Source organism: Physeter macrocephalus, chromosome 19 (genome assembly GCF_002837175.3).
Source record: "Physeter macrocephalus isolate SW-GA chromosome 19, ASM283717v5, whole genome shotgun sequence".
Lineage (NCBI taxonomy): Eukaryota > Metazoa > Chordata > Mammalia > Artiodactyla > Physeteridae > Physeter > Physeter macrocephalus.
This window is the reverse complement of record NC_041232.1, coordinates 18,429,132-18,434,981: the sequence shown is the minus strand read 5'-3', so window position 1 is coordinate 18,434,981 and position 5,850 is coordinate 18,429,132. Positions and strand designations below refer to the sequence as shown.

The window sequence follows — 5,850 nt, the reverse complement described above, 5'->3', positions numbered from 1 at the left end:
GTTCCCTTTTCTCCACACCCTCTCCAGCATTTATTGTTTCTAGAGTTTTTGATGATGGCCAATCTGACCGGTGTGAGATGATATCTCATTGTCGTTTTGATTTGCATTTCTCTAATGATTAATGATGTTGAGCATTCTTTCATGTGTTTGTTGGCGATCTGTATATCTTCTTTGGAGAAATGTCTATTTAGTTCTTCTGCCCATTTTTGGATTGGGTTGTTTGTTTTTTTGTTATTGAGCTGCATGAGTTGCTTATAAATTTTGGATATTAATCCTTTGTCAGTTGCTTCATTTGCAAATATTTTTTCCCATTCTGAGGGTTGTCTTTTCGTCTTGTTTATGTTTTCCTTTGCTGTGCAAAAGCTTTTAAGTTTCATTAGGTCCCATTTGTTTATTTTTGTTTTTATTTCCATTTCTCTAGGAGATGGGTCAAAAAGGATCTTGCTGTGATTTATGTCATAGAGTGTTCTGCCTGTGTTTTCCTCTAAGAGTTTGATAGTGTCTGGCCTTACATTTAGGTCTTTAATCCATTTTGAGTTTATTTTTGTGTATGGTGTTAGGGAGTGTTCTAATTTCATTCTTTTACATGTAGCTGTCCAGTTTTCCCAGCACCACTTATTGAAGAGGCTGTCTTTTCTCCATTGTATATTCTTGCCTCCTTTATCAAAGATAAGGTGACCATATGTGCATGGGTTTATCTCTGGGCTTTCTCTCCTGTTCCATTGATGTATATTTCTGTTTTTGTGGCAGGAGGATTCTTAACCACTGAGCCACCAGGGAAGTGCCTAGTGGTTCACAATTTTTAAAGGTTATATTTCACTTATATTTTTGTGGCAGGAGGATTCTTAACCACTGAGCCACCAGGGAAGTGCCTAGTGGTTCACAATTTTTAAAGGTTATATTTCACTTATATTTATGATAAAATGTTGGCTGTATTCCCTGTGTTGTACAGTATATCCTTTTTTTTTTTAAACATCTTTATTGGAGTATAATTGCTTTACAGTGGTGTGTCAGTTTCTGCTTTATAACAAAGTGAATCAGCTATACATATACATATATCCCCATATCTCCTCCCTCTTGCTTCTCCCTCCCACCATCCCTGTCCCACCGTCTAGGTGGTCACAAAGCACCGAGCTTGTGCTCGGTGTGCTACGCGGCTGCTTCCCACTAGCTATCTTTTTTACGTATGGTAGTGTATATATGTCAGTGCCACTCTCTCACTTTGTCCCAGCTTACCCTTCCCCCTCCCCATGTCCTCAAGTCCATTCTCTACTAGAATATATCCTTGTAACTTATTTATTTTATGCATAGCAGTTTGTACCTCTTAATCCCCTACTCCTATCATGCCCATCTCCCGCTTCTCTCTTCCCACTGGTAACCACTAGTGTGTTCTCTCTATCTGTGAGTCTGTTTTTGTTATATTCACTAGTTTGTTTTATTCTTTTTTAAGATTCCACGTATAAGTGATATCATACCGTGTTTGTCTTTCTCTGTCTCACTTATCTCACTAAGCATAATACCCTCCAAGTCCACCCATGTTGTTGCAAATGGCAAAATTTCATTCTTTATTATGGCTGAGTAGTATTCCACTGTATATATATATATATATATATATATATATATATATATATATATTTACCACATCTTTATCCATTTATCTGTTGATGGGCACTTAGGTTGCCTCCATATCTTGGCTATTGGAAATAATGCTGCTGTGCCTATATCTTTTTAAATTAGTGTTTTCATTTTCTTCAGATATATACCCAGGAGTGGAATTGCTGGATCATATGGTAGTTCTGTTTTTAGTTTTTTGAGGAACCTCCGTACTGTTTCCACAGTGGCTGTACCAATTTACATTCCCACCAACAGTGTACAGGGGTTCTCTTTTCTCCACATCCTCGCCAACATTTGTTAATTGTGGTCTTTTTGATGACAGCCATTCTGACAGGTGTGAGATGATATCTCCCTGTGGTTTTGATTTGCATTTATTTGATGATTAGCACTGTTGAGCATCTTTTCATGTGCCTGTTGGCTATCTGTATGGCTTCTTTGGAAAAATGTCTATTCAGATCTTCTGCCTATTTTTTAATCAGATTGTTTGCTTTTTGGGTAATTTCGACATGTTTTATTGGTCAAATCAGCCACAAGCCTACTTGTATTTAAGGAGAGGGAACAGAGAACCCACTTCTCTATGTGAGGAGTGCTAAAGGCTCGGTGGTCTTGTTGTAAAACAATCACAGGTGGGAAGCCCTGTCACATGAGGTCACCCGGGATCCAGGTTCATTTGGCTGAGGAGGGCACAGTGGGCTTTGTCATTTGTATTATGTGGCTTCCATCTCTGGTTTCAAGGTAACTGGATCCATTGTTGCCATATGCCAGCCAGGGAAAGAGAGAGTGGAGGGCAAGCCATTCCTTATAAAAATGTGGTTCAGTTATTCTTGGCAGAAAATGTTGGCTTGACATGTGAAAACTGAATAGCTAGAAATGGCAGGTGTAGTGGTTAAAAAAAAAATGTGGTTCAGAACTTACATCACTTCTGCTTGCAACCCAGTGGCTAACTCTTGGTCATATTGCTACACCTAGCTGCAAGGGAGGCTGGGAAATGTCTGTAGCTGGACAGCCACGTGCCTGGCTACCACTCAGTAGGGTCCTGTTATTAAAAGGAAGCAAAGGAGAATAAGTACTAGGGACAATTAGTTTTTGCAACAGTGTGTATTTTTCATGTATATGTATACATAGTTAAGTGTGTGTATATAGAAATAGGTCTATGTGGAATATAGAAATACATAGATACATACAGTCTGGAAGAATACGTAGAAAAAGATCTAGAAGAAACTGGTAACAGTGGTTACTTGTGGAGAAGTGGGAGAAGACAGGATAGGGGTATATTCAGAGCCGACTCTAGCCGTAGCTGCAGTGTTTTAATTTTTAACGAGGATAATGTCTTCATGTTTACTTGTGGAATTAAATATTAATTCAAACTGAAGGCCTGGTAAGCATCTGGCCGCCGATGTTTCAGTCTTGGTCTTCTCGTGCCGTGGTGGGACCCAACACCAAAGAGTGCCAGGAGGTGGCGTGGCCCAGCTGGCATTGCTGGGGACTCTCAGTCCAAAGACCCCGTGTCCTCAAAGGCTGCCATAGTTGGGGGTCTCTCTGCCCCCATCCTCCTCGTCCAGTTCTGGAGGGTTTCCTTTATCACCAGCAGATATTGGTTGAACATTGAGGACTGTTTTGGCACTGAAGCCTCTCTCTGTACAGATTACTTATTAATTACGGGTAGAAAGCTGGTCACTGTACAGTGGAGAAGACAGGTGGACACCACCTCTCCCAGGCAATCAAAGTTAACGTCACAGATACCACATCCCTCCTGATGGGAGACACTGAGGGCCCAGCGTCACTCTACTGGCATTTCTGTCCCAGGTGCATAACCAAAATTCAATCAAGAGGAAACATCAGACAAACCAAGGTGGAGGGACATTCTCCAAAACAACTGGACCGAACTCTTTAAAAATGCCGATGTCACGAAAGACGGAAGTTGAGAAGCTGGTCTAGACTAAAGGAGACCAAAGTGATATGAATAGTAATATAGGGCATCAAACTGAATTGGGTCCAGGTCTGGGAGGAAATTGCCATCAAGAGATAGTTAGCATCTATATTTGAATTTGGATGGTATTTGAGGTGATAGTATTGTATTGTATCAAAGTTATATTTTCTGTATTTGATAATTGAATGTATAAGAGAATGTCATGTCCTTAGGAAATATGCACTAAAGTATTTAGGAGTAAAGAAGCCTGTTGTCTACAACTAACTCCCAAATGGTTTACAACAGGAGTAGACAAACTCTTTTGGCAAAAAGGTCAAGTAGTGAGGATTCTGGGCTTTGCGGGCCCTGTGGTCTCTGTCACACTACTCTTGCTCTGCTGTTGTGATGTCACAGACAATATATAAATGAATGGGCACGGGGGTCCAGTGAAGTTTATTTATGGATACCGAAGTTTCAATTTCATATACTTTTCACGTGTCACGAAGTATTCTTCTTTTGATCTTTTCCAACCAGGCAAAAATTAGTTCTAGCTTACTGCCCATACAAAATCAGGTAGCCAGATTTGGCCAGTGAGCTGTACTTTACTGATGCCTGATAGAGAAAAAGAATACACCCAACATACATAAACGCACACACACACGCACACGGGAATAAAGCAAATATGTCATGATGCTAACACTTGGTGAATCTGGGCGAAAGGTATAGGGGAGTTCTTTGTACTCTTACAATTCTTTTGGAAGTTTGAGATTATTTATTTTATTTAAAATTTTTTGACCACGTCGCGTGGCTTGTGGAATCTTAGTTCTGTGACCAGGGATCGAACCCAGGCCCCCTGAAGTGGAAGCACCGTGTCCTAACCACTGGACTGCCAGGGAATTTCCTGGAAGTTTGAGATTATTTAAAAATTAAAAGTTAAATTAAAAAAGAGACACAATTTTCCTCTCTTGGGGCCCAGGAAGGAGTGAGGAAACTGTGTAAATCCAGGGGACTGAGCCCTCTCATCTGGGGGCCAAGGGAGTCTTGCTCACAGCATTCTTCCATGTTGCTCTTAATTGTTATCTATTCACTTCTTGGCCTTCACTTTGTCCTTATTTTCTGGCTTAACCTTCATATCTAGGAACCTGCTTGACAGACATGAGAGTTTAGGCTCTGGCCTCCCTGTCTGACCATCCTCTTTTTCTCTCTCTCTCTGCTAATACAATTCTCCACCACCCAAGCAAACAGCCACTTTAAATATGTTCATTGGATTATTGTTTTTAATTTTATGGTCCCCGTCCCCCATATTGTTTTCTCCAAATTGTTGGTATTTGTCTTAGATTATCAAACTCTAGAAGAAACTGGTTGTTTCCCTGCATATGGCATTATCTGGGGGGAGGTCTGCTGTGGCAGCAATGTCGAGAAATTACTGTGTTCCCTTCTCCCTGCATTGGGGTGAAGTCTCTTGTATTTCCTCTGGCCTTATGGCCCTGAATGGTTATTTCCAGGAATGAGATGTTGAGTGTATTGGAGTGACTGTGCCTGGGGTAGGGAGGGTTGGCTTTAAGGGAAGAGGTGTGTCCTTTTCTTAGTTGACTTAGCAGGAACTCTCTTCATTGCCAGGATCAGAAACCCAACTCAAACTGGACTAATTGGAAAGAAATTTATTAATTCATGTAACTAAGAGTATTAGATAGCATTACACTCAGACTTGGTTAGATCCAAGGGCTGAAATGGTGCCATGAGAATGCTGTCTCTTACCATGTCTCAATTCTGTTTTCCGTTTGGCTTCATTCTTAGGCAGGCTCTCTCCACTCAGCAGCCCCAGGTGTACCTTCTACCAGATTAGTAAACCCGGGAGAAAGAAGCCATCACTAAACCAATACTTATAGGTAAAAGTCCCAGGGCTGACTCTCATTGGCTCAGTTTGAGTCATGTATCCACCTCTGAACCAATCAGTTGCCAGGGGATTGGAGGATACTGATTGGCCAGGCCTGGATCACATGACCACTCTTGGCATGGAAACTGTTAGCTCTACTCAAACCATCTGGATTAAAACTTGACAAGAGGTGGCTGACCTCTCAAAGGCATATTTGGTTGCTGTTCCCATCAGGAAGGATGGAACCTGTGCAGGAAAAAACAGTAGTTCCTTATTATAGAAATGCTGTGCTGTGCTGCCTTCCCCAAATCCAGTGCCAATTTTATAAGCCACATCTTTGATAGGTGTAGTTGTACCATCTTTTTTTTTTCCTCTTTCTTTTTTAAAAATTAATTTTACTGGGGCTTCCCTGGTGGCGCAGTGGTTGCGCGTCCGCCTGCCGATGCAGGGG

General features: G+C 41.2%; 1 protein-coding gene across 3 annotated transcripts in view; it reads left to right on the top strand.

Annotated features, from left to right (window-relative positions):
- Window positions 1-5,850, top strand: part of TMEM120B (transmembrane protein 120B) — a 47,726-nt gene that overhangs the window by 15,722 nt on the left and 26,154 nt on the right. The window lies entirely within an intron of this gene.